The 25,763-nt window shown below is 43.4% G+C and overlaps 1 protein-coding gene across 6 annotated transcripts in view; it reads left to right on the top strand.

Moving 5' to 3' along the window:
• Positions 1-25,763, top strand: part of LOC124178027 (Ig-like and fibronectin type-III domain-containing protein 1) — a 168,230-nt gene that overhangs the window by 38,741 nt on the left and 103,726 nt on the right. For 5 of the 6 annotated variants that reach the window (XM_046561107.1, XM_046561126.1, XM_046561135.1 and 2 more), the window contains one exon: positions 19,045-19,088. The gene's annotated coding sequence lies outside the window, so the exon portion shown is untranslated. Of the gene's footprint in view, positions 1-15,635; positions 15,735-19,044; positions 19,089-25,763 lie in introns of those variants that run through there. The other variant, XM_046561117.1, reaches the window with a different exon arrangement.

Raw genomic sequence — 25,763 nt, 5'->3', positions numbered from 1 at the left:
TATTGATTGTTAGTCAGTTGTTGTCTATAATTCTTGGCGGCAGGTTACGGGGAAAACTGGTCTTGAATCACACGAGTGTGTTGCATAAGTAGGAAGCAAAGGTGATTCAAGGCTAGCGAAGCGAGTGGGTGGTTCGCGAATTCCGTCATCGTTGTCGGAATGTCAAAGAAGGCCTTTCTTCCTATACGCGTAAATATGTAAATACGTATTATATATACACAGACACACACACACACAGGATCCCGGAATATCGTAAAGTTAATCGATCTCGCCACTCGGAAACGCGTCCGTTCAATGCCAGGGAAAGAAGAAGCAAACAAAGAAATAAACGGACGTTGTCGAGGAAACGAGGAAAGCTACGGGATAAGGGATGGGGATGGAACCAGCTGGTATCTGGATAGATGGGAGGGAGAACTCAGGCGCGAGGGAGAAGTGTAAATTTTGCATAAGAAACAGAAAATCGTGACGGAAAGTCGGCCGCGGATTTGCCAGAAGTATAAGCACCAACGATGGCAAACACCAGTAGCGCGGCTGAAATAAAATAAGCCCAGTGGAAAAACAAAGACGAACGAGCGAAAGGGAGCAGATTATCTTTCGCCACTTCCATTTCCCTTTCGCTCCTTTTCACTCCGCCAATCTTTCTCACTCGCTCCTCGCGTTCTCTTCTCGTCGCGCCATCCACTTGTTCCCTTATTTATATCGCACGTAACCCTGTTTCTTTCCTTTTTCTTTTTCTTTTTTTTTTTTTGTTTTACATTTATTTATCTAATCTTCCAAACTAGCAGTAAATCTTATCTTCGATACGATTCGTGGGTGCGACTTACGGGTTTTAAAATATTTATCCGCATGCAGACGAGGATATTGAAACTTGTAACGAATTCCAGTGGAGTCCGCAGCGTGGATCGGAATAGGAACTTCTTCCAGACTCGTACATACATATGTGGTACCACACGTGGTGTCGAAGGTACTCCACTCTCTGAGCTTTTCCCAAGTGTTCAATGCGCGCCTTTCAACCACGACGTTCGCGGTTTTGCAACGGTACAATAGCGAACGAAGCCTTGGCAAAAAAGTTGCTCCGTATATTTCCGGGCTTCTTATTTACCTTGTACTGTTTTCTGCGATACCTAGAGCGCGGGTACTCACCTTTTTCACGCCCGTTTCCCGTCTCCGGATGGAAAGAAAAAAAGGGGAAAACACCAACCATCCTTCAGTGTCAGGAAGTGGCAGCGATAAAAGTCATACGTTATATAAATCCGTTCGTTCCTACCTCCGTACAACCCGCAGAATATCTCCAATGACTGAATGAATCCTCTCGCAGTTTTAGCTTCGTCTCCTCGCTCTTAACGAAACCCAACGCAATGTCGGACAGTTCGCTCACAAACCGCACTTTATTGTTAGTTACCTTCGACTCGAGCAAACCGTATCACCTACCGCTAATCACCCCAGAAATAAAGAGGTTCAAGGGCATACCAGCGTATAATTAATGGCGTCACATTTATCGCTTCTTTTACGACACGCTGCATGACCGCGTCTGTGATTTACTTATTTATCTATATCTATATACACCTGTAGACGTAAGACGTATACCTATATCGTTACGGCTACCTTGCACCCGAGTTACTGGACCACGCCGCGTGACTTACTACGCGCGTTCGTGACTGACATAAAATGAGCCCCGAAGCGTATAAATTTTCGATCCTTTGAAGGCGCCCGGCGATTTACTGCGACGACGAGGATATCTGACCGCACACATGCTGGCATATTTATTGGTCTCTATACGTGTATGTATTATACATACGTGAACCCGGAGAGTGCGAAGGTAACTCTGGAGCGCAGTCAGTATGGCGGGAAAGATGTATAGAAGGAAAACCCAACCGTCGAACCTTGGATCATTTTTTTTCTTTCTTTCTTTTTTTTTTTCTCTCATTCGTGGATGCAGTCGCCGGACTGATTATTCTCCAGACCTGTATCCAGGTGTATATCATATGCGTGACACGGTATATAGAATTCTCTATAGACAGGACATCTTGAAGTTATCGTTGCCAATAAATAATTAGGGTGTTTGAACAATTTAAAGAAAATGTTATAAAAATCGCTCAAAACTTGTATTCGCTGCGCATGGGAGAAAAAGGACTTGTTGTTAGATGTGATAGTTATAAATTTTACAAGTTAGTGGTTAGTTTTATATGTTTCGGATTACCGTTGCATAACTGTCGAACATTGGCATCGTGTCGCAGTGTTACAAGAGACTGTGCATGTATAGCGTTATTCGCAATTTGTCTCTATCGGTACAGACTGCAAGGTGGGATATTAATTCGTGTTTGCCAAGTGTAGAGATAACGCGAATTAGGGTTTCATATGTATGGATATTACTTATTGTCTTTGCCCTTGGCAATTGTGGCGATGAATCGAATGAACTTTGGCGTTGCGTGACGTTGCATACTGATACTTTTTCGACTGTGCCGATTTATCGCGATATACATCATTTTGAGGGAAAAAATGTTGTACACAAGATATCGTATGTTGATATAAAAAATGGAAAAGGTGATTATGCAGGCGCGCAGATGTGCACTGAACGATAGAATTCCTCGCGTTTTATTTCATCCCAATTTCCTACATACCTATAGCTTTCGGATTTTATAGGGGTACGTCGACCCGTTTCACTTTCGGGTTTTCCGATTCCAATGAATATTTGTTCGCAAAACGACGTGCTATATACCATCGTAGGATCGAACGTGTGTCTCTCGTTGAGACTTATTCAAATTCCCGCCGTTCGAATTATTGGCACGTTTTCATTTCGCGCCAAGGCTTCTTCCTTCCGTCCCGCGTCGCGTACATGGCTTTGGTTCTACGTACTGCAACACGCCGTTTCACACCATGTCGAGTTGACAGCTGAATCCTGCTCGATTCCAGAGTTTAGTACGCCAGCAGCGAAGGATATAATAACTCTCGATATGGTCATTAGCGATATTAAGTTTAGTTCTAATTTCTTTTGCGTATCTTTTTGTCTTCCTCTAACCCGTTTCTCGCCTCCCTGGAGCTTGTGCACCGGAGAAGACCCGAAACGGACCTTGCTGAAATGAAAGAAGGAAGGCAAAGCCTCGCAGAGACATCGCAGAAAATGCTGTGCAGGCATCTCAACGCCTCGCCGCTAGTGCCTGAGTATCGGCGATGCCGACAAGCCTAAAGTCCTCGGCAAGTGAGGACGACTACATACGGCTGATCATCCCGCCCCGAGAACGAAGTCGAGGAAATCAGACTGTCTCTTCTGAAAAAAGGACATCCTACGCTCTTGTCCCGAGAATTCAGGCAACGTTTCACGTGTAACGTTCTAATCTACCTCGGAATCGTCACAGTTTTGAATTTACCGCCCGTTGTGACGTCAACTGGCGGTAATTTTCTATTGGTTGGTTACACCACGGTGAGGACGATCGTACTTGGTCCAGAACCGCTGCGCTTCTTCACTTCTGATCCTGTCTTCGGCGGAGAAGGACGTCCCTCCCGGGCTGCTGGCTGTCAACTACTACTGCCTTCTCAGTTTCCTTACATCGCGTTCCGCTTTTCCTTTCTATCCGAGTATCTTGTCTTGTCTCGAGTCCGTTTCCTTCCTCTTTCGTTACCCGAGTTATCTCTTCTCTTCTGGTTTATTCACGTGAGTTTCTGTTACCCTGCGAACACCCGAGTTCCTTTTTGCAGCTTATCGTCTCTCTGCCGATCACTCTGATCGTTGACGATCCTATCTCGGGGTTTCGCGTGGATTTCTTTATCTTAATTTCTTTTAATTGACAATATCGTTGAGCCATGTTATAGTCTATCCCAGCCTGTATTTACGCTCAATTAATTTCCGCAACTGTTTCATACTTGTTCTCGAATTTAATTTTCGCTTTTCACTGTTCCTTCTGTCTCTTGATTAATGTTCAACTACTTAAGCTGATTTACTGTGTAACCTCTCTATTAACGGGGTAATTATTCCGCTTACTTAATAACTTTTTCCCAAGTCTTTCTGTATTTTCTTGTGTATTGCGTCGGTATTTATTAGACCGCTGGTTTATTCCGTCATGTTTTTTGTAAGATTATTCCTCTTGATCATCTGTTCTATTTATTGGTTATCTCACGAGTATGCCCCTTTTGTAAATTTGACTTGCTTTTTAGCGATTAAGCGCTTTGTTACCGAATTTCAGAAATATTTCCAACTAGCGTCGCGACGCGCATTGTACACAGTGTTCTGTATTCTCGTCGATTATTTCTCTCCCGTGCCATATTCGCGTCAGTAAATCGCGTACGTTATCCTTGAGCTTTTTCCTCTATTCGGCATGTACGCTGTGTTTGTTATCGCATGAAACTCCTCCGTAGTCATGTCGCGTCCTGGTAATAATTTGTTGCGTTATTTCTGTAATAATTCGAAGTGTTATTCCGTTTTGAGCTATACACTTAGCGCTATGTTTAAGCTTTTTGTTTATACCGAATCTGCGCACGTTAAATCTGTTGTCTAAAACATCTTCGCGTTGCGTTCTTACCGTTTATATTCTTTTACGAGCCGATAAATTTTGAGATCCGGTTCTATTACTTCTAAATAAATCTTTTATTATTTATTTCCTTATAATTTGACAATTATAAAAGTGTGGTTGAATATTTTCCTCTCGACCTACGTTTCCCTCCGCCAAATACTCAGCCACCGAGTTACCTTTTATTTTTTCCTTCCCGTTCCGTTACTTATCGTGGTACTTTGTACATGTCGCCCAATACTTACTATTTTCAGTATTTGAATTTTGCCGTTAATTTCGCATCGTCTTTCCGCATCGTCTCGTTTCGCGTTCGGCCGTGTTTGGGAGAGGGGAAGGGAGCGTCGAGAATTTTGGAGATCAGGAGCGCCGTTAGAAGATGCATGAAAAAGAGAACCGTGACTGGGAATTCATTTGCACGGTAAAATTTCACATGCGAGGGAAAATTATTCTCGGAATTCATTTGGGGAGAAAAAAAATCACCTTTATGCACGTCTTTGAAGCGTAGTTTGAGTCTTTTTGCACAAACGTACAAAGGGATTCATACGATGTAGGTATCTGTATGCAGTAGTCCGACGTTGACGTCATCTGCTGGGATTGAAAAGCGGGTAAATCCTTTGCAAGCTCAATTATGTGTGTAATCAAAGCTCCTTTCTCCTTTGCGCAGCGTTGAAACACAAAGAAAGAGAGAAGTTTTATGTTTGAAACGTGATTACTGATTCCCGGGAATTGTTAAATTTTTTTACTTTAATTTCTCCACTACAGGAGCGAGAATCGTTGCGGTACCTAAACTAAAACCGGATCCTCTTCTCTTATACATAAGTTGGTCGCTCTTTAATGAAACCTTTCCCCGCGAAAACCTCAGGATAATGTATGTACATTTATGAAAATTTTATTCTTTGCCTTTGAATTATTTTATACCAAGGGATCATTCGTACCCTTTTCCGTTCACCACACGCGAATCGCAAGATCTCTTGTGCAGACACGTTTTGCCCTTGACCCTGATCCCAGCCCACAATTATACACCTGGTTACCGGGCTCATCGTCGACCGTTGAAAGGTTAGATCTCGTGTGCAATTATGACTGGAATTTTCTTTCGCATTCTAAGCTTTGCCTTTAAAATCTTCTCAACACGTGATCTGAAATATCCTCGTATAGTGGTTCCGCCTCACTAAGCGTGGGATCGTAATTTGCGAATGTCGGATTTCTTCTTCTTCTTCTTCTTCTTCTTCTCAACCCCTCGTGTTTTGTCCCTTTCTTCAGACCGAAGTTTCTTCCGGAGTATCTGCAATCAGCGCGACGTACCGCTATTTGAGAGTTCGTTTGGTACGTGACTAATATGACGCATGTCGGCGTATGCGAGATATTGGCATCTCGATAGCTTGCCCCGTATAAATATCGTCTTGAGAACCTGGATCAAGTTACCGTGTATATACCTTATACGTATTTTGACGAGAAATTTTGTCACCGAGATGAAGTCGGACGTAGTTTTTTGACGGTGACTTTATAACGATTGTTACAACGTCCTCAATACATGGGCCTACATCCTTGTAGATACTTTTACAATAACCCCTCATCGTTGGAAAGTTGAAAAAAATAATTCATATTTATTATACAAATGATATATTACTAGAAATGTTTGTCGAAAAACGGCACGATTAAATGTAAAAATAGTTTATGCATCATTGTTATCAACACTGTATCTGCAAGACCAAGCCACCGAAATATCTGTGAATAACGCCGGAAGTACGATCAGCACGCGTGCCCGAGTGAACGTCGCTCTCGCTTAATGAAACAACCTTGGTGAACAGCGGTATCAGAACTGTTTTCACACTCTCAAAATTACAGCTCAGGCTTTTGATAAGGGTATAAACGTGTTTGCCGATTTTTTAAGCAGCACGATTCATATCTGCGGGCAGACTCGTTGCGTTGAGGACCACCGTGGCATTTGCAATAACATAGCTCAGTTTGCACACGACTTATGAAATGTTTAGCATTATACCGTTTCCATCGAACCAAAATCAGTGGAAGATGCACACGGGGTTAATTCACACGTGCATTGCGGGGCCACACTCTGGTGGCCAAGCAATGATCGCATCAGCTTACCGTGGAAAGTCCGAGAATAGATAGATAGATAGATAGATAGATAGATGTAGTATATTTATATCTATAACAATATTATACAACGCAGACAAACAAAAGTAGACACGTCATAATTTTACTATGTTTTGATATGTTACCTGTTTCATTGAATTTCATTTCTCGTTTGAACCTTCGACCATAAAATTATCTTACCCATTTAACCATTTTAATCAAAAACGAGGTAAACACGGGCAAAGGTCGTCACATCAGTTTAACGGATGATTGGTCTTACTGTTCGGGTTAAGACACGCTGGATATACGCCCCCATGTTCCAAAGACCACATCAGTTTTACATAAGTATTTGATCCCATGAAGACATCTTTTGACATCAAGCTCATTCTCCTTAATCCCAGTCAAAAAGATCACATTAACCAAAGGCCCGAGAAAGCTGACAAAGTTATTAATCAGAATTTTACGGTAGCAGCCAGATCGAGACACGATGCAATTTTTAGCAACGCGAACACGTAATTTGCTTGCCGATTTATCAGCCGAAACAATGACTGTTTCTTGTGTAGGTTTAAAAATGAAGCAGTGTCGTCGAACTTGACATTGCTTCGGTGAGGCTGCTCGCGCGGTATGCGAATAATATTCATCGGGGGGATTGGAATGATTTCAACGATTTTAGTCCCGTTTCGAAGATTCCTTCACAGGACTGCCGGATGCTTCGTCTGCACGGAATAGATATTGTACGCGTGTTATATTATCGTCGCTGAGTACGCGGACAATTATTCTTGAACTAAAATGGTCCCTCTCAAGGCGCACCCTTGTATTCGTCGTATGACAGTACAAGGTAATACACCATAATGTAGCCTCGCCATACACTCGAATGTATAGGCCCGAAATACTCCGCTTTTTGTCAACGGGACAGTGAGTTATGTTCCTTACATCTCAACGAAACGTAATCGTTTTATCTACAGTCACGCAGGACTGCGTATAGGACCCCCTAAGTGAACTGGGCTTCTGAGTAGATTCAATCTCGAATTTGTTGCTCGCGTCGAGACAAGCCTACTCCATTTTCTCGGATAATTTCGTATTTACGAATTGAACGCGTATTCGAGGAGTAAAAATGAAAAGAAAGGTATGTAGTTGAAACAACAAAAATTTCCTTTCACATTCTCGAACTCTCTTAGATGAACGATGTTCCAATATTTCTACGACTGGAGACTTCTTCTTTACCGCGTTCAGCTCTCTTTTTCTTGTCCTTTTTTTTTATTTTTTCTTTGACGGCTTTGCATTTTTCATCCTGCCAAAGTGTTGTTCGTTATTACTGGTGCACAAGGTACCTACCCTTGTACTTGGACACGTTTGAACTACGCTGCAGACTTTGTTTTGCTTTGAACAAACGCGCAGTAACGCCTTAGCGTGCAGCAGCGTCTAACAATAAGTGTACTGCGAAGTGTGATGAAAATTTGACGTTGTGATTATTAGAACGCACTATTAATTCTGAAAATATTTTTTTCTGTCGTGACATGGATCTTGCAGAAGGGAGAATGTTCAGGCCGCGTTATAAACTTATAAAATCAAGAAAAGGTACCAAATGAATAATATTTCCAATTCAAAGGGAATCAGGTCCTTTGCATTCGTGCATGCCTATACTCGACTTATTTTTTACAATATCACTTTTGGAATACAAGAAGATGATGTTACATCGGAATGCATGGGATTTAATTTTCGAAGAGACTCCGGGTATTTAATTCAGAAATGTTGCTTCGAAGTCGGGCATGAAATCCAGAATACTGAGAAAGCTAATCATTCAGAGATCTTGTATCGGAATGTGCAAAGTGCCAAGTGGGAAACAGCATTTGAATAAAAATGCGAACGAAGTAAATCCACGCGTTATATAAATTATATATGAAATGTGTTCGTGCGTGTAGCTTGAGTAATGAGAGGAAAGAGGAAGGAATTTGATTACTCACATTCAGGGTAGAAGATACGTCGTTTGCTACGACCTGAACACAAAACTCCGCCTCGCTGAAAGAGAAGAAGCACCGTCGTATAAGCTTTTAGCTTCGGGTAGCAAGCGAGAGGCAATTGTGTGAGTGTCTTTGAAAAGCACACAAAATTGCAGGATATTACTGCCGACAGAAATTCAAAGTGGTTCCTATTGAGGTAACGCGCGAATTCACAGCTTCTTCAAAGTCTGCGGAGGCGACGGATATTTGCTGGTTTATTTTTTGTTTGTCTCCTCGACTTCCTCTCGTATATATGTATTATATATGGGTATAGTCGAAGAAACCCCGTAACCCGGGTTTTTCGCCTAGCGGCTTTTCACGCTTAATTTGTATTTCGGATTTTCTTTCATTTTTTTCCTTTTCTTTACAATGAAAATTAACAAATTCATTCTGTATTCGAATTGCTAATACAAGTTCTCTCCGCTAGTAGTACTTTTCCTCGTACTGATAATCGAGACACCGTAAATCGTTGACAGCTGCGTAGAGTGTAACATCGCAAGATATCATAACGGAGATTCTTTTTTCTCTCGTTATTTCACGCTTTATCTCTCTCTGTATTTTTCCTCGCAAGCGTACAGTTTCGTTGATATCGGAGAACAATAAGACCCTTTTTCCTACTCTTCGGTAAGTTTCAATTTCCGGTATTATCCGGAAATAGGAGTTTTCTATTTCTTACATAGGTCATTATTTTTTCACATGACCGGGCTCCCCCGTCACGGATCGGAGGATATAACATTTAGTATCAAACCAATTTTCTCTCTCATTTATAATTCTTACGTCGCCTGTATATACATCTATATTTTATATGTGTATATATATATATATATCCGTACACGCAGCATCTATTCTGATCAAGTGCACTCGCGGATTATTCTCGGACTTTATATCGTCGTTCCGTTGAACGCGTAAAAAGAAATTCGGTAAAGCGGATCCGTCAAGTACTTGCGAATCTTTCATTTATATCGGCACGCTGACGTAGATGATTCGGAATCGCATTGCTCAGTGGATATTACAACGTTCCGTAAATTAGTTTCGTTCGCGCTTTAACCCGCGCCGTATTTCATGTCGAATGTCACACCTGGGAAAAGAGAAAAATGCTTCGAAGTAGGCCGTCGATGAATACCTGCAATTGTCTCGAGGCTTGTTACAGCTGAGCCCTCTGGCAGCATATTGCCTCGTTATATTTACCATCTTTGTCACGTCAGTCACATTCGTCTCGGTCTGAAAGAGAATATCTCGCGTCAAGCGTAATCAAAGTTTCCGGGATTCTGTGCAAGTTCAGGCATTCCTGTTCCTTCCAGAAAGTAGTCGACTCCAATTTGCTTATATTTCGTCAGCGGGTAAAATCACTTTAGTTGTAATTAGACGCATCGGAATTGACTTTCTCCCACGCCTTGTGTTGTGTAGGTAGGTACGATATTAACGTTGAGTGTCTCTGAAATGGCAAGATTCGAATTCCGGTGAGATTAAATCCGAAAGCGTGGCGCGGACGAATATGAAACGAAGGGAATGTGCCGTTGATGTAACTTATTCAAATTTGCGTGTATATCTTCCTGGCCGCGGTCTCCATAGATATACAAGCCGTAATACGTCTGACGTAATAATCCCGATGCGGCAGAGTCGAATTAAAGACGAAATGTCATTTCTCCCTCGTAGCCTCGGGGCCGATTGGCAATATTCCGTTCCATTTCTACAGGCGACGATCCTACTTCCTTCCGAAGTTGTACTACCTGGTAGCTGACTGAAAATGCATTTCTAGTTTCGCGAATTCGTCAATATTTTCACGAATCCAATTCACCCCGCGGTGACTCTCAGACCATCCGGTGAAATTCCACCCCGATTCATACCCTGCGGGTTATCCACGTATAGAGTTGCACGGCAGGCGTCACCCCGGGGGGAAGATGTCCGTCGTAGGGTGAAATCCGCGGTGAAATTTGCATCACAAACACCTTTGTACGGCTTGTGGAAACCGCCTCGCTTCAACCTGACTACTCGCGTACATCCGGACCGTACCGAAATTAAACGCTCACCTGGTATATCTATATTTGTTTGTTTGACTACGGGTCCCTCGCTCCTGTTTACTTAGCTATGTAATATGCACGCCCGTGTATTATCACCCGGTCCTCGCCGCGTATGTCACGCGAAATATACGCTATATGTCTCCGGTCGAAACCGAGCGTAATTTGGCATGATGCGATGAAGTTCTCCGGGACACGGCGGCGTTAGGTTTACGCAAGAACAACACACCGCGGCAATGTTCGCCGATTTATTATTCACCGACTTTGCTCTCGAGTCATTAAGGTTGCAAAGCTCCTCTCCTCCACCCCCCACCCTCCCCCCTCCCCCTCCCGCCCCTTTGCCATACCGTGTTTCGTTCCCGGTCTACGACTTAACCAACTTAACCGCTGGTAGCTACCGCGAGAAATCCGTTAAGTGAGTGACTTGAATATTTATCGGTTCGGAGTGAGGCTCCGGTCCGCCGGCCATCCATCTTGAATTTATCAACTCCGCACTGTGCTTGCTCGTGCATCCGCGTTACACACACATGTACGTATAAATAATATCCGGTAAGGGTGCATACGTGCTAGAGCGGGTACGTCTGTGGTCGACCTCCGTTCTGCTCGAGAGCTTGACCGAGTTCGTCTATGCGTGGACTGAGCTGAATCGGGATCAAAGATCTTGGCGAACGTCCAGATTATTGTCTCCATAGTACGGAAAAAGTCTCCTGCAGACGAGTCACTCGGAGTCAGTGCCCAGAATTTTGGTTCCCACAGAAAGAGTCTCCCTCATCCCCTGCGTCTGTCAAATTTTATTACAAAACTCGGAATTCGATTAACAACGTTGCCGTTTCAAACTCGTTCGTCGCAAGGATTTTATTAAAACTCATGGATATCCGATTGGCAAATTGTCCCGTCACCACGCATATCCAAGCTCTCGCCGCCATTCTTTAACGCCACTCCCCCTCTCCCTCCCTAGCCAGACAGTATTTTTTTTGTTTTTTATGAAATGGGTACGTCGGTACAGTGTTGTACTGTTTCTATTCGTGTCCTTCATACATTCGCGTATACGCACTGCCTGACTCAACTCAGATAACCGCTGACTATGAAGTTACAGTTATGATTTTCTGCATCCCTAAAAACACTGTTTCAACTAATGATATCAAAGCAAAAGTTCCCTGTAATGAGAATCTTCTAGTCGACTAATATCCAGAGTTACAGATCATTAGCGTGTACGACAACTTATTTCGTTAATATTATTACATACCTTTATACTTCCGGAAATTGACTGAATACAATTTGTGTGTGGGTGAAGAAAAAATAAAAATAAATACGAAGTTGCCGAAGAAGGTATAATAGAGGCCGGGCAGCGGACTCATGCCTGAAGTCACTACAGCAATTTCCTCGTTCTGCAGACTTTTTCCGGTGGTTCAGCCTCGCGGGGGATCTTACCTGGCATTCAGGTTCTCATGTGTGAATAGCGTAGCACACACGGCGACTCGAGTGCATCTATAAGTGTACCTCCGGTCCGTGATACTCGCCCCTTAGCCGCCCGCTCTCGACGCTCTTCGCGCGGCCCATATTCTTGCGAAACTTGAACCAGCAACAATGAATGAACAAACAAGGTGTGCGAGGCGAGAGGAGGGAGCTTGAAAAGGACCGATGGGACGTGGCCGCCAACTTTGCGGAGTTTACGGCGAGCCTGCGAGCCTGCAACGAGAAACCAGTTTCTCGTATATTTTCACATCATTTTATATATTATTCATGTGCAGCACGTTGGGCGGGGAGAATCCACGTCCCAACAACTAGGATGTACCAAAGAAGAAGGAAACGATGAATAATTCTTCTTACAACCGGCTGATGACGTGAACATCAAAGAAACTCGATGGATATTTATGCAGAAATATATCTCGCCTGGTGATTCGAAGGGTGTAATGCCTAGTTTCTTCGTCGTCGTTTTCTGTTCCTAATTTTAAAAGAAGATTCTACATCAGCCTTCCATCACGTCAAACGCCGCCGACGACGAGGCAGGCTTTCTCACAAATATCCGACATCGAAAGTGGCTGTTAAATTTATTTTTCAGCTTACACCCCACTCCGCTGTTTATCTCCGGGTATTATACCTGTTACAGGACAAAGGAGGCAAACAATTTTAACAGCTTATTGAATTTTCAATCTTCCTACCAGTGTCTGGGGTTTCTGCTAATAACCCGGTTTTGCTGCACACTCGGGGCCGACGGTACTTGAAGTCATCGTCACCAGCTTTAATTTCGGGGAAACTTCATCACCCCGGCAACACCGCGTAGCCCCATTTCAACCGAGTTTGCCGCTCTACGAGGAATATATTCCAACCCACCGAAACAATTCCAAGGATTAGCAGAGCTCCGCTAGATATTTACTGAGCTCAGAAGTATTCCCAACTTGAACGTCAGTTAGCTCGAGTGTGGGTCAGATAACCAGAGACTGTAAGATTTCTTCCCTCACCTTACAACTGTATTGTAGGTATACCTAACCTAACTTTCCTGTCGTTTACAGTTCCAGTAGGCAGTAGAAAAAGTGCTCGTCGATTTCTCGTTAAGGAGACGGGCATCAGACGTACTTACAGATTCACCTCGAGAGAAGCCATTTTCAGAAAGCTTTTCTCTTACAACGGAGTCTTTCAATACCGTAGTTTTTTTTACGCCAGTCGTCCGGAGTCCTTCGAGCCCTAATCAGCCTCATCAGCCTAATCAGTGTCTCCGAAACTTCGTATCTCATATACTTAAATGCAGTCAGAATAAAAGTCGTTAACGCGAGGGGAATTACACACAATACTCACCACCGTTTGGAGCGAAGCCAAAAATGTGATGAATGTGATCGATTTCGCTCATTTGGGGACGACGCGACGTTGTCTCTGTGTGCGGTATTTTCTGTATTTACGCAACCGGATGTTCTCTCGCGATGCTGTTCTCACTAAATTTTAAGTACCTAGAAATCGGAGAGCAGCAACCGATTTTTCTCTAACTGCATCTATGTACGTAATTGTAGGACTGAGGTGTTCCGGGGCTTCGGTGTCACCTAATTATTCTTTAAAAGAGTGCCGAACTGTTCCAGTGAAACTTTGCTATTGTAAAGTCCTTTGAGACACACTGCAGCTGACGCTCGGCGACACTATGCACCCTTTACCGGTGTATTATGCACGAAACAATGCAAGTATAAAGCATTATCCTCGGGAGTGGATATTTCGAAAATTAACCGGCGCTTATCACTTATTTATACGATTTTGTAGCGCCGTTCTACGTTCATGAGAGCTTATATCTCTAATATCGAATGGGACTTGCGGTCGTATGAAAACTCTTCGAACTATCCGTGATTTTGACGTTCAGTTTGATGGAATTTCTCTAGCGAGTTGCGAAGAATTTAATATCCAATAATTTGCAATACGTTGTACATTTTACCCGGAATTTATACAAAGCTTTTGGAACGGTTGCAGGTATTTAGAACTTTGACGGAAGGTTGATGTCGATCGATCGCACGATATTCTACCTCGGTTATTTACCGCACAAGTTTCCGCGAGTTTGTAAAAATCATCAGGGTGGAGATACTTCCGCTTTTCTTTATTCATTTGTTCACAATGCCGTAGGAATTCTGAAACTATTTTCTTCATTATAAACAATACTATCGACGTTCCTAACCGTGCAACTGTGATAATCGGTTACTTTTTCTAAACGAACTATAAAACAGCAACGAACGGAAGACCGCCGCGCCAATCTCTGTAACAATCGCTCGCAGGTTTGAATTTAAGGAAGGTGCGGCGGGTCGCGGAGGCTGCAGTCAACTCTCGGTATGATTTGTTACATTTCCTGGAGCATTTCCCGCGTATAATACTAAGTGCACGGAATCCCAGCTCAATAAAAAGTCTGAAATGCATAAATTCTGCAGGATGCAAATTGCGTGGTATAATTTTCGCATTTGTCTCCTCGCGGGTCTGCCGAGGGTTGGATGCTGCCCCGTCGCTTTGGCCGCCCTCGCGGCATCGGAACCCGGAGAGGGTGAAACGGAGCCGTGTGTAGCCTGCGTCGTCGGCAGTAGTGGAGACACCGTCGAGTCAGCCATGAGCCATCCGCCCGGCTCGCCGCGGACACACCCATACACGTCTGATCTAACCTTTCTCCCCCTTTCGCTTTTTTTCCTCCCCTTTCTTCCTTCCGCCTCCCCGCACCTCCGCGCGTCCAGTCATTTGATATAAATTTGAATGGTGTGCGCTTGAGTCGGCTGAAGGCGAGCTGTACGGATTACAGATTGCGGGGAACGAAGTATCCGAAAGACGTTATATGGATACGTAATGGAGGGGGAGAGGGGACGAATGTTTGAAGAAGAGATAACCACAATGGCGGGCGGAGGCTGCGATACCGTTTTCCACGGAAATATATGGGGAATTCCATGCGAACTCAACCAACGTCCGATTCTCACCACTTTTGATTTTTTTTTTTCAAAATTGGTTCTGCAATTTTCCCAACTCTGAAACGGTAGCCTGAATTGTTTCAGGTCTTTTGTTCGACTGGTTAATTAATTTAGTTAATTATTTATAAATATTATTACAATCAACTTAATTAACGGTATGAAAATTCCCAAAAAATCCTGTCAACTTTCATATTTCACTTAGAACATTTCTAGACCGGTTTCATTATTAAGTTGACGAAAAAAAATTTCGGCGCCAAGAAAATTGACAAAAGACGCTCCATATTAGAATCGACCAAAAAATCTTTTATGCGAAAAATAGAAGTTTTGAGAATTTTTCGGGAATTTTTAGATCGTTTAAATAATGTTGTAGTTGAGCAAAAAATTGAATGTGTTGCAAACAATTGTAAAAAGATTCGGTCCATCATGGGGCCGGTCTTGAAATCTTTGGAATAGAAAATACAGTTTCTGAGAATTTTTTGAGAATTTTCCTAGAGGTCCTTTTTAAAATTACTCCAAATATTCATAGATAATTGAGCGGTGGAATGAAAAATCTGAAAAAACTCCGGGTATTGTTTCAGAGTTGGAACAACTGCAGAAAGAATTTTAAACAAAATCAGAAACGATGAGGGTCAGACGTTGGTCGGGTTCGCATGGAATTCTTCTTGTATAAAACAGTTACATGGCATGTATGTTCTATAGGTATGTATATTACTTTCCCGGTACAAAAGGGTCGTAGAACGGGATCCAGCTTTCAGATTTCTTTTCAATTGGATTCGACGTCGGGCTAGTCGGCTGCATGGCTCTTGTGTGCTTGCGAGGAATCGAAACATCCGTCGACGAGATATTTTCTCGTGAATTACATAAACGATACACTCCAAACACTGTCATCTATACAATGCGCGTGGATGCATTTATGCAGTCAGTTCTCTCACCGACGATCGACGCTCAGCATCAATCGGAGTGTTCGCGGACCTGGCGTTGATGAAGGTAAAAATAGACTGTGTGCTTCGTTCCTTTTCGCGTTGCCGTACCCGGCAGTATATTCGGGGGTCTAGTCGGGGAGAAAGAAGATCACGTTCCGTTCTCTTCGGTGAAAGCTCTCCGCGCATTCGATGCATTTGGGAAATATTGCCGTCTCGGAGGATGAAGCACCGGATGATTGATACACCTTCGTCTTAAGAGGTCGTGCGGGATGATGAAATGTGGGTCTGGAGGAGGTGGAGGTACGCCGTAGGGGTCATAGGGGCGATGCAGGGTCTCGGAGGTAGAGGACGTTGCTCTGTTTATAAATCATTTTCTAAATCCTGCAGGGCTTTATATAGGATTTTCGTAACCGATTGCGAGCTTACATTGTCAGCGAATTTTTACCCTTCATTTTTTTTTCTTCATTCTTTCTTTCTTCCTTTCTCTTTCATCCTATGTTTACATCACGGGTATGACGAAGCAGACTGAAATTCGTGTATGGATGTAATTTACAGCTGACATCTTATCGAAAATCGTCAATTAGACATCATGGTGCCCAGTGACATATCATCCGGAATAATTGCACGCGCGTGCTTGCATTCATCGCCCTCCTTTGTACCTACACATTACAAACTCATTGCTCGTTGTGAAATTCTTTTCTTTTCTTTCGGTGACTGATTGGTCAAAGAAATCACGGGACCGCCTTATATCCTGAAACCGTCTAATATTGATTCGTCTGTAATTCATTGTGCAAAGTTTTCAGTTCTTTCTCCTTCTCGTCGACTCAGGGATTCGATATTATGACTAATTTTTACCCTCCCACCGATCCAGAGCTAACGCTTATACATATTGATTCTCGTATTTGAATTAATAATTGATAATTCCGACGGTTCTTCGAGCCTGGGTTCAGTCGAGAATTGAAAAAGTGGTTCACGTGCATTATATAATATATACCCTTATGCGTAGTGTAAACTATGACATATATGTGAAAATTGTGGCTCGTACATTTTTCCATACCAGTCGTAGTTCAGCAGATCGGCAAATAAAATGCACTCCTCATCCATCAATCATCCCGTATCTCGTTCTGAATATTTTCGTTGGCGGCACATACGTGCGTTTTATATCCAATTAACTGAACTCGCCATTTCACGCGTCAGAATTTACCACGATAATATTTTCCGGCTCTCGTCGCAACCCTCGCGCTAATTAGGTTGGGTTAGGTGTAGGTGCAAGACTCTATCCAGTTTCCGCCGGAGCCAAATCGTCGAGGCATAACATTGTTGTGGATATCCGTAGTTGACGCCGTTCTAGCCTGGTAGATTTACCAGTATCTGTGATCATCTGCGTGCGAAACTTGGTCGCCAAAGTAGATTTCCTATCCATTAAACTCTGATCGAATTGTCATGTATACCTGATTCTCGGTAAACCAAGCCAACGGTATTCTTGACGATTTACGCCTGTGGTTGCTACACTCTGTTTGCCTCTGACTGCAAATTCCTGCGCTGAAAGATTCCTGCGATCTGTTTGTTTTTGATTTAAGGCATAAATTAAGCTCTTTCACTGGAAATATAAAACGGATTAATGAAAGGCATGAAAATTTGATTGCACGTGAAAGCAGAGAGACGAGTTAAAGAGGATTCCCGAGTTTAATACGTTTTTTACCCTCACTCTCGTCCAGCTTATTGCGGCATTTACCTCTTTATTAAATTTTCAACAAAACCGAAGTTGAAGAGTATTTGATTCTCTTTCCAAGCCCATACCATCAGAGAAAAACCCAGGTTTTTGCTTCGTTCGAATTATAAATCAGCGTCGGTAGAAGCTGAATAAACATAATTTTTCCATAAATTATCATTGACTACCAAACGGGGATATTTAATCCGACGGACGGTGCAAAAACAAACAATAAAAAGAAAAAACACCTACAGAATAAAAATACGTCTGAGTTTTCGCCCCCGCCTAGTTAGTCCGACTGTAATTAACTTCACCCTCATCTACGCACGGCTCAACTTTGACAAAACCAAGCCAGTGTGGCGTAAGGATGCGACGCCCCTCGTTCATCGACGCTGTTAGGTAGAGACGCTTTCCTAATTAGCTCGCAATATTTCGCACGAAACTTATAATCGCGACAGCGCTTGCAAGCTTCTTGTTACAGATTATACGCAGATGTAAAATGGACGCGTCGTGCAAGTGTAGGAAAATTTGAACCGCCGTAGGCCGCGACGTCGCTCGGCACTCGATCACGCCCTTCCGCCACTTATACTCGAAACAATAGGTCACACGGTATAGGCAATAAAGCTCTTCAAACCCTATCGTTCTCGTTGGAACTGTACCATTCGCCCGCTCGATCGCTCGAGAGGTTCGCGCGGTGTTGTACGTGTATATTTGAAGCCTGCCGTGTACCGTGTGCGTGTGTGTGTGTGTGGCTTTACATCTACCTTGTAAGGCAGGTACCTCCGAACGTGTATAGCTCTATATCACACCTCGACTATACGTGTACAGGAGGAATATTCTTACCGCGTTGTAACAAGGCGGCGGAGATGTTCTCGGTTGCGAGAATAAAGTCGGGGTCTTGCTTTTTATTTTGTGGAAAGGGTGTACTGGACAAAGGAGTGCCGGGGAAAGTGTTGAAATGAAGGAGAGTTCCTTTCTTGGTTATCAACCTACCACCCTATATTCCTGCTTCAGAGAGTGTGAGATTCGTTTACCTCATTTCACGTCCCGGGGTAGAGACTTTCTTTAGCTCGATTACTTCCATCTGCTCTTTACTACACGATTCTAACGCACTTTGAAGTCGAGACACGTTTATGCTATCCATCTAGTCACTTTTCGTTGCCGCAAACTGTATCCGGGGGAACATGGCAAAGTGAGAGATACGGAATTGGGTTTATTCAATTCTGAATGGAGTTTTCGGGGCTGCTTTTGAACATGAAAATTTCAAGTGAACTGTTCGCAGGCGAGGACTTTAAATACTGTAATAAAATTTCGACGGGGATCGATCAAAGAGGTGAAACCGTATGCTAAAAATCTGATTTCTATTCTGTTACAGATTTACCGAGTACCATCCATCCGAGCTACACTAGTCAACGAAGTGTGAGTATTAACCTTCATCATCCCTCAAAATTAATCTCTGTATAACTAGGTTAACTACCCGGAATTAGATATAATTTGGCTAATCAACTTGAACGATGACGAATGATTACTCTCATCCATACTCTCTCGGCTGCTGCTTTTGTTAACGGCAGAGAATAATCAGCCGGGTCAATGGGTCAGGTGATATAACTTTGCGGGAGAGGAGTAGGACAGGTGTGGCCATCTGCACTAATAGCTCGTCTTCCGAGTGGTTAGCAATTACGACCACGCGTCCAAGATAGCTCGAATAACATGCGCGACCCCTTAAACGTTCCTTCACACTCCAGCCATCCTCACAGGGCCTTTGCGGGTGCGATGAAAATGTACGAGGTGAGTTTTATTTTCCGTAAAAGAAGCGCCGGACTCCGTTACTTTTCATCACAAGGCGATGCATCTATTCTTGAAATGCTGTGAAATTCAACATGCCTGCGAAACCTCCTCGACATAAATTAAACAATTTATCTTAGTATACGCGCGGGTGACTAATTTACAATGTAAATCGCAATTGTTCAATCTTAATCACTTTGTTGATCAATTTTATCCCATCACTCTTACCCACCTCCACCCGTAATATCCTCTGGCTTACTCGGCTTCGTGCATTAACTCAAACGCACGTATATAGACGGAGAGCAATGAGCTCATTTCAGGATCCAGGCGGACGACGTCGCGGCGCAATTCGCTCGATTACACACAACCGCTTCACGGTCCTCCTCGCCGTTTCATCTGTATAAGGTGTATACATTCGCGAAGGCGACAATTACACGTCCAGGTATATACCCATACTGATGCCGCGTAGGTACGTACGTACCTACATAAATCAGCTCGTCGAGGGGTTCCTACGGAACACGCAGACGTTACTTCCGCGTTTCAATGTCGCGGGGTTGCCGAAGCTCTAGGATTGACGGAGTAGCCAACCACGGTAGTCCAGATTTACACCTTGGACGGAGATTTTAGGAAATACACTTCGAGTGCCGGGGATTCTCTCCGTTTGTCCAATGTGACCTCTTCTCCTCGCGATACGGTCGAGGCAGAAACAAAATGGGGAACCGGATCAACGGACATGGCTTGTCTGCACAAGCAGCATCGCCGCGCCGGGGGCTTCGAAGCCATTACAACTAGCTGAGCGAACGCTTAACCAGAAGTATATATATTGAAGAAATAATGATTTAGGCAGACGAGGCAAGGGAAAAGGGTTGAAAATTTGCGGTACTAACCAATTCCGATAAATTGCCGAGGGGGCTGGGATGTTTTCGGCATCCGCTAACCTTCAGACCACGCGTGCCTTCACCAACTTTCACTCTCACCCTGAGCATCGATAAACTGAAATTCCTCTGTCGCTTGGTAATTGACTAGAAGATGTACTCTCCGAGGGAAATTGCCAGCCGCCAACTCAATGCTCTATGTATATACATATATATATATATATATATATATATATATATATATATATATGTGTGTGTGTGTGTGTGTGTGTGTGTGTGTCTCTCTTTCTCTCTCTTTCGCTAAAAGATTCCCATCTACGCGTGTATAAACAGACCTTTGGATCCAGTCCATTCCTCAGTTATCGCCTGCACCCTTCGTCATCACATTCGAAACCCTTACCTACCTACCTGATGAAAAATTTCATTCACCCGTTTCGAATTATAATTGTTTTACGTCGCGATCGTGCGAGGCGACAATGGTCGGGAATTCCAGGCTAATTACGACTGAAATGTATGAACAGAAGCAACGTGGGACTCTCCGGTTCTCTTGGCGTACTATGTGCTGGCTTTGTGCGACGTATACCCAGCAGTATTGTGTATTGTGTATCGCCCATTATGCCAAATACACGTGCCTTGCGGCTCCTTTTGGCAAAGTGAAATTCAGTTTTGTGCCAGAATTCATTGTCCTTACCACCTACGGCCGGATTGCAGTTGCATGGTTTTGCGTTGTTTGCTTCGACTGTCATCGTCGGTCATTGTTAACGACGACTTTTGGTAAGTCATTATGTATCTAGGTAATTATGTACGCGTTGTCGTTTGTTAACCAACATTTTATCAACTACCTCTTTAGTCTTCACAAAGCTTCGGGTGACACGGTTTGGTTCTGGTGAAAGTCACGCGCAAATTTAAAGGAAGTTTTCTTTCCGGTCCTCTTTTCATTTTCAACGACGCCGTCACGTCAGTAGAACGTAATTAAATAAATAAAACACGATCCTGCCGAGTGCTGCATGAATAATGCCCCAGGTCGAGATGAAACAAATTAACTGAAAACCGTACAATTCTTCCATGAAAATAAAATCTGATCTTCTTTGCCTTACGGAGATCGGAGAACATATTTTTCCGACGGGGATTCAAGAACATGAATGACTTATATAAAAAAAGTTTGAAAAATGGGTTTACTAAAAGAAGCTTAGCTGCCGCGGCGCACGAAATTGGGTAATGAAACTAAATTCCTCGCCTAATTTCTACGCTTGCTCTTGATTCCATAATCGTGTTGTTATTCATGAGATTATGATGACCTCTAATTTTTCCTAGTCTTTGTAGTCGGTTTGGCTGGATTATATTGGCCAAGACCTCAAAGTTTGAACATGTACACCGATTCGTATGCCGAAACTGCACTTTTAGGGCAGAAATTATACCACCAACAAGTTGACCTCTCGTTTGTCCGATTTTTCAACCTCGGCACATCTAATAACAGCCTGATAAAACGATTTTCAATATTGGTACAAACTTAGTACGGGCATTATAGTTAGGTACTCTGAAAATTGTGCGAATATACTAATGCGAGGTGCAAATAGGTAAATCCGATTGGGTGTTACGTTACCTCTTCAGCATGGGTACACATCCGCACGAGAACCAACGCCGATGAGTTATGGTTAATCTATTAGTGCACTGCATGGACCATGCGCGGCGGGTGGCTAAGTGGCCAGTCGTGTAATCCGACGAAAAAAACTTGCAGGATAAAATGTAAACACGGTAGTTAATCAGCTCAACATCCTGATCAAATACCCAATTTGATTTTGATGGCGATTGATTCTTTTGAGCAGCAATTTTGAAACGCTGAAGTTGTACTTGCGTAGTTTATACGTGTAGACGAGGAATTTCTCATTGTACTTGAAAGTCTGAAAGCGAAATTGACTTTCTGTATGATATACTCGACCAGGTTTCACGCCGTATAACCTGATTTTTCGGGGAGTGCGAAAATATGTATGTAGTAACGGGATCGGGGGAGTAAATGTCTCTAATAACCGGAACGAAGTATCCACTACACTAGCTTTTAGCACGTATATAACGCGTGATGCCTTCATCTTACAAGTACAAAGGAGCGAAGGGCGGCGAAAGCTCACTTTGTCCCGTCGCCTCCTCTTACATCTCCCTCTTCTTCGCCTTCGCTGGTGCTGATGGGAATTGGCAGGCTATGAGTTACGAGGCGAGGTTCTATTTCGGCCCTCAAAGCCTCCCGGCACTTGATCGCGTTGGTATCAGACCTACGTCACTCAGTCACTCACCGTGCAGATCCATTTCCGAGTCGGGTTCCACTCTCTCTCTCTCTCTCTCTCTTCTTTTCCTCTCCTCTTCTCTGTTCCTCACTCCATTTCTCTTCTTCTTTCCCCCCCTTTACTCCCCCCCCCCCCCCCCCCCCCCTTCTCTTTATCCTACACTCTAAAGCCTCCTTCTCACGGCCGGTGATCACGAACAGAAAACCGTTCACCGATCCTGCGGGTATATTACGTGTCTCTGTCCAGAAGTTCGATCACGGTAGAGTTTTAGATGAGGAGGATTCCATTTACGCATATCGCGGTATGTGTCATTTACAATGTACATACTTATGTCGGCAACTTGGTTTTACGTTACGCGAGGCGTTGTTGTCGCTAAAAGAGGGCCGACGCTATCTAGGATTAAGATCAGTAGAACAGAAAGGTGCAATTGTTTAGATGTCGGAAACGGTTACACGATTTCAAATCATGGTCAGATGAACGTTAATCCAAATTGGAAATAAACATTTCACACACTGTAGTTATTATGTAGGGCAAGCGCAACGATAGTCCATTTTACAACTTTTCCTTTGTCGTAAAATTTTTCATACTACTGGAACAAGATGTTGCGTATTGAATATACGTTGACTGGTCAATGTTTAATCATACCGAGTAAGAACGGCAAGCATCGTGCTTGTGTGTGATAGATGCAGTATGCAAATCATTACATGTTGCGTGCCAATTAATTATTACAGATCACCTTGGTATATTAATTATTATCCAATAAGATTGTTAATTTGCGCTCGTACGTACAACAAAGTTGACTTTCATTTTGTCGTGGGTCGGTGTGTCAGATCCCATTTGCAGAACGAGTTTGTCGAGTGACAGAAATTTGGCACGACGGGAATACCCGCTTGGTTGAAGATACGTCACCACTGATCAATTTTCTTTCTGAAGCCAAAAAAAAAAAGGAAAAGAAAAAAAACTTTGTTGATGCGTAGATAAACACGGTGACAAGAATGGCGCGGCGATAGAATACCACGGAGTGTACGACGAGGCAAAGGATGGAATTTCCATTCTCTATATTTGCTGGCTCTGGCAGAGTGCTTGAAGTTGCAGAAAAAGAAGAGAGGAGGAAATTTGGATTTTACATAGTACGTATACGATTGTTCGAGAGAGGATTGGGACGCGTTGTGCTAAGGGTGGGCGAGGCGTAGGGCGACGATCCTCTTCACTTTACCAAAGAGGCTTCACCCCGTTGGTGTTCCATTGGACATCGTTAGGGCGCGTACATGTACGTATCTATGTACTACATACTTATGTTTATGAGTACACATGTATAGAGAGATTGAACGGGAAAAGCCCGATACTCTGAATACAAAAGAAATTCATCCCTATTTTCCTCAAACGGATGGTTACCCGTGGGAAACCGGGGATGAATAAAGTCGCGGTACAGTATAGCCAAAAGACTACAAAAGAGATGGGGAGAGTTTTTATTTCATTCCCGAGGTTTGCGGGGTGGGTAATACGTATGCCTAACCTAACCACCCGCACGAGGAGAGCGAGGTGAACTCCGAACCTATTGTGTCTCGCAGAATATGCTGATTGTGACTTCATCCTCAAGAGGGTAAGGCTCTTTCCGTCTGCCTCACTGCGACTCTTTACTCCGGTGGACGCACTACGCGAAGTGGGAGGTGGTCGAATACTTGGCAGGGATTGCGGAAAGTCAGTCGGAGGGGATGTTTTTACGACAAATTCTTCTTCAAGTGTTCGAACAAAGTGGAATTTTATCAGGTCTTACGCCAACCCAACGGTCGTTGTATAAACGTGACTTCATGGCTTATCTTTCTTTCGTTGCATTTATAGAAACCAACGCCTCTTTCACGTTTTCCCGAATGCCTATTTCCGCCCCTTTCTCTCGCTCGGTGAACCGCAAATATCTCTGATCAGTTCTTTTACTCTTCTCGGACGAGTCAGAAGCAGATACTCCGGGTTTCTTTCTCTCTTTGTCTCTTTCTCTTCTTTCGATCGCGAGGCTGCATGGCTATTTTTCATCGATCCAATTTCTGCGTCACGCTGTTCACGCTGTGGCTTTCGTTTCACGGTTTAAAGTTTCACCGCTGCTACTGATTAATCCAGTGTCAGCCTTGAATTATCAAAGCTAAATGGAAATTGATCACGGCAGAACGATGCTTCAGCATCAGTTGTACAATCAAATGGAATATTTAATCAACCATAACACGATCATGGGTTCTATGCAGCCGGTATTCATGCATCGTCGCGCGAACTCACCGGCATTGGATATCATTGGCGAGGATTCTTTAATGCCCGAATGTCGTTGGGACGATTTCACGCTCCTGCGACGCATCGAGTACGGCTTTATGATTATCGACTCATCGCTAATTAAACCGGATCCTTGCAGTTTATAAACCCAGAATTTCAGTAAATTCGAGTGTTGTATTCCTCTCTGGGATCCCCGTTGGAAGCTTTTTGGTTCTGATCATACAAATTTGGGTATTAACGTTCCATCCGCTTCGGACTGCGTAGAGGAGTTTTTTCGTTTTACGACTTACTTGTTTCTGAACGATTCGATGACTTTTCTGTGATTTCAACCGCTCTGGCAAATAACTTGAACGAAATTTTTGGCACCGTTCGGATTTACTGCGGTTCGCGTCACCTGCATGCAAGGATTTCGAAAATGCGGTTACCTTCGACCCGACTCGTAAGGTTCACTGAGTTACGTTGAGCTTCACCATAAAGCGACCCTTGTGTATACCAGCGATATACCCACCCAGTGTTCCTCGCTGCAAATAAACTAGGAAGATAGAACCCTTGGCTTCTCTAGGCACGACCTCTTCTTCCATTGCGGAATACAAATTTACGGTTTCTGAAAGACGAAAGTCGGCCATTGCTAAAAATAACACGTCCCTTTTTGTACTTGTTGTTTTTTGTTCTTGATCTTCTTCTTCTTCTACTTTTTCTTTTTTTTTTTCTTCTTTTTCTTCTTTGTCGTTTTTTCTCTCTTTATCTCCGGGGATGCAGGGGATTTTCATCCGTTATTTTACATCGCGCATATACAATAAGTTTCTCTCTACCAGGATGAAAGTATATCATACACAATATGTACATATAATAGTATTATACAAAACTAGATACATCCTGAATCAATTTAACCGCAT

The sequence above is a fragment of the Neodiprion fabricii genome, chromosome 1 (assembly GCF_021155785.1).
Source record: "Neodiprion fabricii isolate iyNeoFabr1 chromosome 1, iyNeoFabr1.1, whole genome shotgun sequence".
Taxonomy (NCBI): domain Eukaryota; kingdom Metazoa; phylum Arthropoda; class Insecta; order Hymenoptera; family Diprionidae; genus Neodiprion; species Neodiprion fabricii.
This window is presented reverse-complemented; position numbering and strand designations above follow the sequence as displayed.